The sequence below is a fragment of the Urocitellus parryii genome, chromosome Y (assembly GCF_045843805.1).
Source record: "Urocitellus parryii isolate mUroPar1 chromosome Y, mUroPar1.hap1, whole genome shotgun sequence".
Lineage (NCBI taxonomy): Eukaryota > Metazoa > Chordata > Mammalia > Rodentia > Sciuridae > Urocitellus > Urocitellus parryii.
The window spans coordinates 15,703,746-15,717,717 of record NC_135548.1 but is presented as its reverse complement, the minus strand read 5'-3'; the positions used below and the strand labels follow the sequence as shown (position 1 = coordinate 15,717,717).

At 31.7% G+C, this 13,972-nt stretch overlaps 1 pseudogene; it reads left to right on the top strand.

Annotated features, from left to right (window-relative positions):
• Nucleotides 1–13,972, top strand: part of LOC144250938 (roundabout homolog 1-like) — a 142,993-nt pseudogene that overhangs the window by 5,030 nt on the left and 123,991 nt on the right.

Below are 13,972 nucleotides of genomic sequence, written 5' to 3'. Positions count from 1 at the left end.
GAGCCACATTGGATCAAATCCATTAGAAACACAGTGTATTTGGTCAGAGAAATGTTTTGTACAGGACAATGAGGACATGGTTAGAAAGCCAAGGGTACTGCTCAGGAAATAAGAATACCTGTGTTTTCCTCTTGTCTTTTTTCAGACAAATCACATAGGCTAGCAAGTGGCAATTTCCTGACACTCCATTATATCTAGTTTGGGGATGAATTTGATATTGTTAGCTACTATATTGTTCTATAATGTTTCATTTCTTTCAGTTCTAACTTTTTATAATGTTTCTACAGAATGTTTTAATAAATTAATGCCTCCATTGTTTTTGGAACAGTTTACGTTTACATATTATTTTCTACTCTTCCTCTTATCTTCTCAGCATTACAGATAGGTTTCTAGCACACCACCAATATTTTTCTTTTCTGATAAAAAGCTTTTACTATTTTCAAATTGTATTAAAATCGGTATAAATCTTCTCAGAAAGATAAATGATTAGATTTTGTTTTTTTTCTGTTTAACAAAGGAAAAAATGGAAATCATTTGAGCTGTGTTATATGCACTAGCTTAGACCCATAAAACTTCATAAATATGGAAGAAATATAATCTGGTTACAATATTAGAATGACTATGTCTTAACATCTTCTTAGGTGACATGTACTTGAATATACTATGTATGTTGTTTACTCTTTTTCAAATTAATAGTGAGACCTTTTTAAAAAAATATAGTCCCAAATTAAAAATTAAAATTTAATTTTTTATACTGTTAAAATTGAGAAACATTACAAAATATAGACTGATTATGATAAATGTTAGAGAAGGAAATGAGAGATGTTTAAAAAGATCTGAATTTGGGTCTACATATGGATGTTAAAATTTTTTCTTCCATACTGTTGCCAATTGCATAGATTTTATTTTTATTTTAATGAATTAAATATACACATGTGTTAAGAAAATTCAACAATTTAACTAAGGCTTCATATCATTTTATAATGTGACACATACCATTTTTTCTCAAAATAAAATGTTCAGGGCAAGTATAATAAGAAAGAAATATTGCTTTTATGAAAGAGAGGAGAAAAATCTTAAATTCATAGTTTTATGCAGGATTGCCTGTAGCCATAGGCAGTGCTAGAGTTTTATGTTTTACAGCTGCAAAAATAATTACATGAGCATTATCTAAGCAACAATCTTTAATGGATTACATTTTGTTAGCTTTTCATTATATACTGTAAAGTCCCAATAACATAATAAATGAAAAAATAGCTTGATTTATCTGACATAGCCCTTTGATATTTTGCAAGACATTTTATTATTCATTAGTTTATTTGTGATGTGATCTCAATTTGTAAATAAGATATAGTATTACCAAGTTGGATTAAAGCCTAACAAATTGAAAAATTGTGCAAATTATTTACTTTTACTTGAAAAATATTTTAGTTTGGGTATTTCTGGGGTGTTAAAGCTTTTCAGATGTGTTATCATAGATTAATAATTTTATCCAGCAAAACATACATGTTGCTTGTTAACGTTAACTCATTTGCTTTTTTTATAAAATTTACATTTTTTGTAGTACATTATTAACATGTAATAATAGTCTAAGCTTATAAATAATGAAATTCTTAATAGTCTGTTTTTTTAAAATTATGTTTTAAAGGTAGCTAGAGATTTTATTTCAACAAATCTTACTTTTTTGTCTATATTTTATTGATAGTGTATAATTTATTAATAGTGTATGATGTTAGAATCACAACAGCTTGGTACAGTCATATTTCCATGTCTTTTTTTCTTTTACTATTTTTCCAAAGATAGTGAAGCAAGTATTTTCCAGGCATTAGCATAATCATAGTCTGCCCAAATTGTCTCAATATTTTAATTAAAGAACTGCTTTGAGTATGTGCTATGGCTTACTAAGATATATGCATGTGTTCAGTTGGTATAGAGGAACAAAATTCAAGAAATGAAATAGGAAAATAGAGCCTTTGGAAAACCTATTAATCTGAGGCTTTGAAACTAAAATTTAAGAGTAATGTTTGAAATACTGGTTTGAGTATAAGTTTTTCACATTGTAGTGCTTCATCTTTGAAAACATTTTTAAATGCCATTAGTATGGAAATACATCCATTCCAATGTACAATTGTAGTATCAAATCTACAATGCAATTTATTTTAAAAGATAAATAATATTTATCATAATGTATATCTTAATATACCTATAAACATTTTAAGCACTGTCTTAAATTGAGCTTCTACAATGGGTCACATTCTGTTACACCCAGGATCAAGGATTTGAAGATGGGGAAGTTAACTATTCATTAGACCTCAATGAAGTATATATTCCATATCAGTTTTGTAAATCGGGAAACAGAGATCATCAAGAATGTGTTCAAGCAAACAACAGAGTTGTGATTTAGGACTTACTGATGCCAACTAATTTGAGATGGTTTGATGTTATCAAGATACTGAGGACAATTTTACCATATGAAGTATTCATGAATACATATTGTTTTAATTTTTCACATTTTATTCCTACAGTCACAAAGTGAATAACACTGCTTATCTTATAGGAGCTTAATACTGTATTAGTGTCCAGTTGAGATTACAGTAATGAATTGTTCACGCCTCTAAACTATAGGGTTGATACTATATAAGTTAATAATATCTTTCATTTTTTATTAATATATACATTTAAGTTATAATGCTAATATAATCTTGAACATTAATTTGAGGTATCTGTAACATCTTTCAATTAATAATGCTTTGAATTATCTTTATTTTCCTTTTAATATTTTGTTTGTATTTATACTTAATTTATTTAACTGTAGAGAGCATCATCTTGATAAGTAAAAGGAACTATAATCATTAGCATCTGGAAAGAAAAAATATAGGCAGTAGGCAGCAAAGAAATGGAAGTGAAAATGAACTCAAATGCTAACTGTGAAGGCACTAGGCCCCAGACTACATTCACCCACTGGCCTTTGAAGAATGTCAGATTACCCCTCCTGTGCATGCTAAGGCCAAATATCTTTTTTACATTGAAGTTGTCTGTAAGTAGATATTCTTCAAGCTGCATTGTGATAGCTAATAGTAGTAATTTATTATAGTAAATGTCTCTTTTGCTGAAGTGCAGAGATAAGGATTGCATGTGTCACTATTGAGTGCAATGATTTATTTTTGTTCCTACAGTACTACGGGATGACTTCAGACAAAACCCCTCCGATGTTATGGTGGCAGTAGGGGAGCCTGCTGTCATGGAATGCCAGCCTCCACGAGGCCATCTGGAGCCCACCATCTCCTGGAAGAAGGATGGCTCTCCACTGGATGACAAAGATGAAAGAATAACTGTAAGTACTTAACCAATAGCAGGACCATCTTCAGGTTTGACTGTACACATCTTCACCCTGCTCCACAAAGCAGGTTCTTAGATGAAGACTAGCATTAGCTCTCATTTTTCAATTCTTCCTTAAAATAAATATATTTCAATTCTCTCTCTGTAGACATGAAAATAAGTGAAGAAAATGCACGGTGTTTAGTTTAAAGATCAGTAAAAGTGAAACTATAATTTCAATTTTAATGTCTTGGATTTAACACTTTTATGTAGACTTAATTATTATTGTAACTCAGGGCTTATAACATTTCCACATATTACCATTAAAAGTGTTTCTCATAAATTTTTTAGTTATGTAGTATGTTTCCAGGAGGTCTCCTAAGTCACTTTAGGATTTTTTATACCTCTGTCTCTTTTTAAAATTGCTTTTCTGTTCCATAGAGTTTGATATTGTTTCTGAGAAATAAATCTCATTCGTCATGAGGGTTAATGATGAATTTATCTCATAAAAGAAAACTGTGAGAGTAGGTGATTGAATTTTGAGTTCCTGCTCTGATCTAAGTAGAGAATTACATGATATGTAGTAGGTTGTGTGTTTTCTTCTTGATAGCAGCGCTTCTGTGTGACTTCATTGCTTGTTCTGTAGTGGTAGGTGTTCACTATCACACCTCCATCAACCAAGTTTTCATTGATTCTATGATTGTAAAATATTACCCTTTACACTTTCCCTTTTGTTCTGCATGCGCTGATATCTGTCCATTGTGAATTCATTTACCAAGAATCAAAGTTCCCTAGGAGAATATGTGTGTGAGTAAAGGTCACTGCTAAATTTGTTGAAGAACACAGCTATAACATAAATCTTTTAAATGCCTGCACTATTTCTGCACAACCAGTTAACTGATGAGTGTGCTAATTAAATAGGAGGAAAGAAGAGAAGGTTGTGGCAAAGTTTTAGGGACCTTAAAAGACAACCAAGCATTTTTTTTCTGCACTGATTTGAATTAAAATGAGCCTCAGGGGATTTTTGAAATTCTAGAGACTGGGGTGAGGATGACTCAGCTCTGCATTTAAGAGGTGTTGAAAAGTCACATGTCAAAGTGAAAACTACATGTGGAAAAGTTGGTTATGGGAAATGAAGCCCATAGCACAGGGGAATAGAGGGTGTAGGAACAAATGCTTCTCTTGTTAGTGATAACAAATTCCTTTTGGGTTTATGCACAATTAAGATAAGAATATTCTATCCTTAAACAAGTATTCCAGATCATTTAATGATCATCATCTGTAATTCCCATTTCTCTGCCTTAATAATTCAAACACATTGAAACCATTATTATCCCTGATTTTCCTTATGTCTTTCCTGATTACCTATTTGTTTTCAATATAAATTAATGACAAAATTCTCAATGCCCCGGATGTATGATTAGACCAAAATTGGTGAGTGCCCTTGTGGAGTTTACATTCTAAAAGTGTATATACAGACTATACTAATTAAATGTTATATGTAGTATGATACAGTATAACGAGTCCTGGAAAAATAAAGGAGTCAATAGATAGAGGGATTCATTAGAGGTCCAGTAGGGATTGAAATTTTCAATAGCCCGATCAGAGAATGTCTCATATAAAAAAAAATGGAAAAAAAAATGAGGAAGGAAACTCTACAAGTTTCAGGAAAAAAGGTGTTCTTGCAGACAAAGCAGAACATTCAAATACCTTAAGGTGAGGTGCAACTAACACTGTCACTTAAGTGCTAAGTTAGTGTGGGTTGAATGCAGGGAACAACAGAGAGATTTGTAGGAGATAGTGTCATGTGGGGAGAGGTAGCTGATTGCATAGGACTTTATAGGCATTGTGAATAGCTTTTTTTCTAAGTAAAATGGGAAGAATCAGAGGTTTCTCAGAAAAAGCCTTTGCTATCTCCAGAAGACACAGAAGGTGGCAATGTCAGTGGCAGGAAAGCCAGGTGGGAGTTTTGTTAATCAGGGCAAGAGGGAAATGATGGTTTTAACTGGTCTGCTAGGAATGGAGGTTTTGAGGAGTGATTAGAGTCAACCTAAACTGAGAAGCAACAGCCAACAGTATTTGCTAATGGATTAGATATGGCTTATGGAAAAAAAGAAAAGTCAAGCATTGCCTTCATTGATTGGCCTGGGTAGTGAAAAGGTGCTGACATCTTTTTTTATATAACTTTATTTATTTATTTATTTTTATGTGGTGCTGAAGATCAAATCCAGTGCCTTGCATATGCAAAGTGAGCGCTCTACTGCTGAGCCATAAACCCATTCCCTTGACGTTATTAACTGTCATGCAGATTATAGAAGAAGATTTGGGGCAGGACATACCAGGGGTTGTTTTTTACAAGAGAATTTTGAAATACTTATACATATCCAAGTCAAATGGGCAGTTGGATATGTAAATCAGAAATTCAGAGTTGAGGTTGAGGCAGGAGAAAAAATTAAGTTGTGGTAGATATGTGAGTACTCATTCCTATGTCATCCTCCCTGTCTCCTGAGATCTTGAGCAGACCTAATTGACTATTTCAGATTTATGGGCTCTAAGTGAAAAATAAAGAAATTTTCAGTAGTTGAGTGAAACCAGGAATGCTCTTCTTCACCGCTCTGCAAACAGGGAAGCCACATGTTTTAGGTGGAGCAGCTACAACATAGAGGACACTTTGAGAGCTTCAGCCCCTGAATTATGTGCAGCAGAGCTTTTGCCCCACCTCTATCTTCTGTGATCAACATGAGGAATGAATGAGCAACAAATTGTTGCTGCATTAAATCATTGAGAATTTCTTACCTCAGTATAATGCAGCCAATCCTGATGAATTTGCAACTCATCAGTGTATGTACATCATTTGGAGACTGAAATTATCTAGGGAGTGGTTATGCATAGAAAGAAAGAGATCTAAGACCATGCTCTCAGGGAGTAGAGGCAGAAAGAACAGCAGAAACTGAGAAGGATTAGTCAATGAGAAAGGAAGAAAACCAGACGGCAGCCACCAATATTGCATTTTAAGGAGGTATCAGCAGTAACTGAGTCAACTGTAGCTGGTAGTAATATGAAGATTGGTAATTAACCATGGGAATTATTGAATTGGTGGTCAATCATGGATGAACCTTCTTATGCTGTATCTCATAAATTATATAAAAATAAAAGTGATTGTAATCTCATATGTTAAAAAGGTTCATGTTAATTTTGAAGGATGTTTTGTGTGTGCATCTGTGTGTATTAGTTTTTTTGTAACATTCACAGTTTAAACTGCTGTAGTAAATCTGATTTAAAAAAAATCTTGGAATGTCCTACTGTATCATATATTGAATGAGACAAAATTTTATGGTTTATGTGAAAATGCTTAATTCATTATAATACCTTTATTTACTTTTGCTGTCTAGAAGGATGCTATCTTCTAATTTAAAAAGCATCAGTCCTCAGTCACATGAGTAGCGTGAAGTCAATGTAAGAATCACTTCTAATCGGGAATCAAACAATTTAGAGTTGTAATAACCTATGACTATGAAACGATGGCAGGATGAAAATGTATAAATAATTTTAAAATCATTTGAATGCTGCCAAAATGATCATCCACTATAGTGTTCCATATGCCAGGAAGTTGTAGCATCTGAAACTTTTACTATTTCTGTGACCATCTGTGTGTTTTGTATAAATTATGACTCTTGAACTGACAAAACACTAGAGGTAGAAAGCACATTTATACATTTGGGGAAATGAATAGATTAAAAACCGGCAGTTTGGTTTCAAAGTCAGTGTTTTTATTTAGATCAAAATTGTTTTTTGCTTTATTTTCCTCCTTTAGGCAAAACTAAAATTGAGTATTTCAAACTTAGATCATAAATGGAATGCTTGAAATTTTTTTCTAATACTTCAAAAAATTGAAAATAAATTCTTAGGAGATGTTGGTTACAGATACTTTATGTGAGTCTTTTTTCCAAGCTTTGTATTCAAATGATTGTTTTCATTTCTGTTACTAGTGTGCTTTGCCAAATGTGTTGAGTACGAATGAACAGAAGATTAAAGCACATTACATTTTTATGAAAGGCAATTGAAAATTGCATGGTTATTGCTACAGTTTTTGTTATAGGAATTTCTAGAGATCTTTAATGTGGTGACTTTCTTTGTTGAAAATTTGAAGTACACATCTCCCAGCTGTGAGAACAAAGACACACCCTGCAAAAAGGGGGAAAATGTAATTGAATTGTAGCTGCACCTGTATTTTTTATATTCTTAAAAAATACATTGGCTTGGATTCTGAGCCAAATTTTAGGTCCATGATGATCATAAACCAAGAATATATAAATCACCTTTTCTTATTCCTCTACATGACAAGAGGATCTTTTAAAACCATTCTGGCAAGCTTTTCTTGGAATAAAAGATGTCTTAAATAATATTTGCCTCTAGTTGTTTCTTAGACATGAATATTTACATTTATAGTTAGAAACAGAAGTAGTTTAACTTAGAGACTAGTTTCAGTTGACTTACTTCATGTGTTTGCAACTTAGAATAAATGATATTTCATCAATAGAGATGAATCAGAGGAATAAAGTCTTCCTTTTTGATGTACAAAAGCATTCCTATGAATTGCACAAGAAGGAATGTGCTTCTTTTATTGAACTACATTTTGGAAATATTGTATTTAAGCTCAAGATATTTTGTAGGAGTGCAAAAAGAGAATGATAATATTAAAAAAATAGTGCACAATATTTTCCTGCTCAATCAAAAAATGAAAATTACTCTTGAATTAAGTAAAAAGTTAAATTTACTATAAAGTTGACATGACAAATATTTTCCTAGATTATAAAAGGTTGTAAATATTCATGATGATGGTCACTTACAGGATTAGGTAGAATAAAGGTTGATATGTACATTATTAAAGGCCCAAGGAAAACTTCAGTATAATTTTGGATTTCTAAATAGAATGAGAGATAAATTGTCAGATAAATAATGAAAGTTTTGGAATTAGTGAAGAGAGAGGAAAAATATACTCATGGTAAAAACATTGTTAAGAGGTATAAAGTTTATTAAAATTTGTAACTTATTTTACAATTGTTGGCTTAGATTGCATGGTTATTAGTATGGTTATGTTAATGAAAACGTCAGTTTGTTTTACATTAGTGCAGTTATGGAGAGATTCCAACACAATTTCATAATGACTCCAGACATCAGTTTGATATTCTGTCTGTTGAGCTTCTATAAAGCTAATGCTCTAGTGGTAGCTACAGGAATTGCAGGCGTAGAGAAGGAAGGAAATTGTCAATTTGCTATGGAGGATAGCTTATAAAATTTTATTTCCTTGATTTTTAGATGCATAATAAATGTATTTATAAACTAAAATATTCAGGTACCCAGTGACATCCACATGACAATTAATGAAACAAGAGCAATTGTGGTCAGCTGTCCATATCTGTGGCCTCTATATCCATAGACTCAACCATCCACATGTTGAACATATTCAGAAACAAACAAAAAAAAAGGGGGGTGGTGTTTGTAATGATCATATACAGATTTTTTTCTTATCATAATTTTCTAAACAATACAATATAATAACTGTGTACCTGACATTTATAATGTATTAAGCATTGTAAGCAATAGAAGATTTAAAGTATAGAGGAAGTTATGCATAATATATATGCAGTACTCCACCAATTTGAGCCTTCACAGATTTTGGTATCTGAGATGGGTCTAGGGACCAATCCCTCACAAACTCTGTAGAACAAACATATGTTACTTGCCTTAACATACAATAAATGTGAGATAGCAAATTTATACCACTGTATCAATAAAACAAAATGATAGTTGTATGTATTTATGTGTAAGATCTGATAATTGATGAATAGAAATTAAACATTTTTAGATTAGTTAAGTGAATATTGATAGAAATAATAATACTTTCTCAACACTTGGTGCTTAATACCTATGAAATGTTTATTGAATGTTGCAAGTTAACATTTCAAAGCTTGTATTCAGCACTTCTATTTAAATATATCACATAAATGAATTTGAAAAGTACTTCATTTTTAACCTAAAGTTTTCCAAACACGTGTAAAGCTTTAGAAACAGTTATTGTTCAAACATCAATAATGTAATAGCTATTATGTATTTGAGAATTTACGCATATTTAATGTTTTATATTATCTCATTTCATTTACTTGATTACTTAATGAATGAACTATTTTATTTCCAGTTGTGCACAGTTACCTCACAATTCAGTTTCCCTGGGAAAACAAGATGTTAGTGGTAAGATGTTGGTTGTAGTAGGAACTTAACGTACCACTTCTTATGTGCTAAGCCCCATTCAGATCATTCTGTGTACATATTGACATGTTTAACTTAAAGACACCACTGTCAGAGAAAGTTTGCTAGTGCATTAGCTGATTCCAAATTGATTTGTAGGCGAGAGGGACAACAATTTGGGAACTAGTTTTGTTTGTTGATAACACTTTCTACAGGGTCCTATAGATTTTGCTACATATATGATGATTTTGATAGGCTGTCAATGTAAATTTCAACTCAGTATGACTATGTCTCTTAGCTTCCACTATAAAATTTTGTCTTATTTGAAAGGGTATGGAGATGTTATGGTAATCTTGAAATCGGGCTTGTTAATTTCAATAATTAGTTCATATTATTTCCAGTAATGAAATCATGTAGCATAACAAAGATCTATAAAATTTGGTAAGTTTAGTAATTTCTCAAAAGATGGCACAGGAATCGTGAAATTCAACCTAAGATTATAATCTTATAGCTCAGATAAACTGAAATTATTTATTCTAAAGACTAGAAGTTTTACCTAAAAAATTATTAGAGATTATATACAGAGCGTAATAATTAACTTGTTTCCCATTTGGCAATTAGGGAAAGAAAAATTGATATCCGAAATGATATTGTGAATCAATAAGTGATTCAACTGAATTTACATTTTAGTTAGCAGTCCAAGCTGTGGATCAACAAGCTTCTTAAAGCATCAGTTGCACACTTTTTGAAAGTTATGGCGGAAAGGATTAAGCAATTATGAGAAATTATCTAATAAATAGGAACTTAATTTACAGAAAAAATTAATTGATTTAGTGGTTTGGTAATTTTGTGTAGATTCAATAAAACATAGTAAATACAAAACAGTGTACATGGTAAGTTTTGCCTGGACTCAATTATGAAATTCTAGGATGATTTTCTTCTTAACGACTCTGTCATTTTTTCTAATGATTTTATTTTAGTATTAAAAAGGACAGCTTGAAAGATATTAGTCTTTTCATGTTTGAAATTCTTATCAGGCATAATAACCCTTTGTGACATAAACATTTTCGAATGATTTGTATTATTCTTTTGAGATAAGCTGTCTTTGAATTTTTTACTATTCTTCCTACCTGTCCTTAAAGCAGTCTTAAGTGTTTTACTTGATTAAGGAAAAATAATTTAGATGGTAGGGAAATGATCTTTTATGTTATTTATTTCCATCAAATCTATAGTTCAAACTTAAACCATTTGGGGGGGCAATTTTATCTACTTGTAACTTTTTCCCGTCCTTTCTGGATCCTGTGTATCTTTGCAAGTTTCTTTGATTTCCCTTGTTGGTGTGATATTTTGGTAAAAAGCAACTGACTCATATCCCATCCAAATCCCTAGTGTCCTCCAGATCCTTCACAAATTTGGCATTCAGCCCACTCCTTGCCAATTGCTTCCTTTCCCCCCAATTCCCACGTGTCTCCCTCCTAAACCATCTGCTCCTCCTTCCTTCCTTTGATTAGTGCTTTCATCTGGTCTTCCAATTTCTTTCATTGTTCAGTGTCTGTAGCTTCCTTTCCTTCTCCTCTTCCCTAGAGGAAATGAACACACTTAATGCAGCTGATGTCATGGAGCTCCTGTTCCCTGAGAAGTTAAATTTGCTTTCCTGCAAAATAAATAAGTAGTTCTGTTGTGTGAAGGTCAAAGGAAACTGAAGGGGCGATAAACCAGAAGTAGATTTTTCCCCCTGTGTGTCTTACAAAAAAAAGGTCAATGCACATTATATATTTTATATCTTATAAAGAGTTAAATTTTAAATTAAGTGTTTTTAAATATAAGTGTAAGTTAAACTAACATAATTCTTGTATATCAGTAACAACAGGAAGAAATGAGTTAAAAAATGAATTTATTTCTTATCCTGAATTTTTAAAATTCATAACTGAAAACACTAGATTAATAGAATACAGCATAGGCTTGCACATTATAACACTGTGTTATAAGGTTTTCACATCTGTTAAATGTATAATCTTAAGAAAGTCATTTGAACTCCATGCATTTCATTGTTTGCATCTGCCAAGTAAATTGCCTAATAGCTTACCTAGCTATTATAGGAATACAATGAGAAAATACATGCAATTGTAACACACTCTCTACATATTAGTAATGAGTTCTCTGGGTTAGTAAAGCAGTATGAGCTCCACTATGTATTTGGTCATCAAAAACTTGATGGAGAAGGAAAATCAGGGATATTTGTACCATAATAATTCCAAATATCCCACATAAGCAAGATCATTTGAATGTATTTGAAAATAAATCCAGCATTATATCTCCTCTCTCCTTGTTTGTATCTATATGTGATCCACAACTGTAAGAGTATTTCCAGTTTTCACAGAATAACCATGGGTGAATATTATGAGTAATTAAAGAATTTAGACTAGTGTTAAAATGAAGAAATTGTTTTAAGTTTTGTGTTCACCATTGTTGTGCAATGAAATAGTCAACTGGTGATTCCACAAGGGAATTAAGCCCTAATGCTCTAAGGCATCCATGGTGTTATGAATCAACTCTTTTCCCATGAGTCTAGAACATTTTAGTTATGAACCATCCTTAAGGGAATTGAGAAATTTTGTGATTCAGATGAGAAAGGCTGGTTTGTCTTCCCAAGGAACACCCTGAACCTTACCACAAACTCATAAATCTACTTAAATAATTGCATATACACTTATCATGTCTGGACACTAAAACCAGAAAAACATAAATGCAAGCATTCCTTACTTAGTTGAGAAGCCAAAGCACTCTTTGAAAAGATGATAATGAACTAAGGCATTCTCAGTTGTAGCACACAAGTTAATTTAGATCACAGTACAATTATTAATATAATTCTGATGAGCATTTGATGGTTACTCTAGTTTTTCATTATTCATTTACTAGATGTGCATGTACAGACTTGGATATCAGAGCTTCACAGATTTATGAAAGTCTTTATTTTTGCACATGCTATTCTATATGCCTAGAATATTCTGCCTCCTCCACCCCTTTGTCTAATTCACTCATTTTTCAAGTTCCAACTTAAAGGTATTGTCTTCAGGAGAATGTTCTACTGAATCCTACCACAGTTACTTTTTTTGCCAAGTATTTTATTTCTAATGTGTTCAAATCATGATGTATACATTACTTCTAACCATGCCTAAGACACATTTCAGGGCAAGCTGTATTCCTTGTATGTGTCCTATGGTAGGAGCTCAATATAAAATTTCTTGAGAAAATGTTAAATGAATGAAATATTAATCAGAAATAATGTCTTGTTAAAATACCCTACACTGAAAAGTTGCTAATTTGAACACATTTGATTTTCTTAATTTTATTATCATGCACAATTATGTATTTGTTTTCCTCAATTCGCATAATATAGAACAAGAATATCCTTGCCCCAGTTACTGGTTTCCATTGGTTTAACAATAGGAAATATTACACAGATTATTTGAACACATATATTATCTTAAGTGTGGCTTACGGCTATTCACAGAACCTTATAGATGGTGCTGATTTGAGAGATTGTGAATAGGCAATCTCTTTCATTTTTGGGGAATGAAAGGGAAGCCAGAGAAGTTGATTTATCCTGAGTCACATAATGGATTAGTCTTAAATCTGGAATAAGTGGCAAACCTCTCCATATAGATTTCTTTCTGTTTATACCTTTCTCATGACAAATTAGGTCAACCCATTTAAAACAAGACTTAACTTTGATAATGATATAGATTAACAAAAAAGCCACAAATACAGTGCTTTACTGGATTTATTTCAGACAATTTCTTGACTTGCTTTGTACCCTAAATTCAGTATTTCCTATTTTGGCACTGGTACTAAAATGATACATGAAATACATAGGGTTTAACAACATTATTTATTTCTTTATTGGTTGGCTTACAATAAAAATAGCTATGGGTTTTTTATTATTATTCTATATATTCTGTTTTTTATTAGAAAAAGGTCCAATTCATCTTAATTGAATGTCTGAGTTCACCTCACAATCTCATTGACAAAATTACAGCAATTTACATAGTAATTTAATTTATGGCCATGTTGGTAAAAAAAAAAAAATCTCTTATGTCTGACGTTCTTTTTTTGAGCCCCACTAATAATCAAACCTTGATCAAATCCTTTAATTGTTAAAATATTAAGGTTATAGTATCTTCTCTGCATAATAATTTTCAGGATTCTTATGAGAATCAAGTCATAGTAGTTGAAAGTATTTTGAGGAATAACAGCCTCATTGTAAGCTTATTTTTAGTACTCCTCATCTTTAACTTCAACTAATGTTCTTTCTGTACAATATTAATGATAGAGAGAATCCAGAAATCAAAAATATTTAATGTCAGTGATTAAAATTTAAATTGAATATGTACTAAAAAGAACT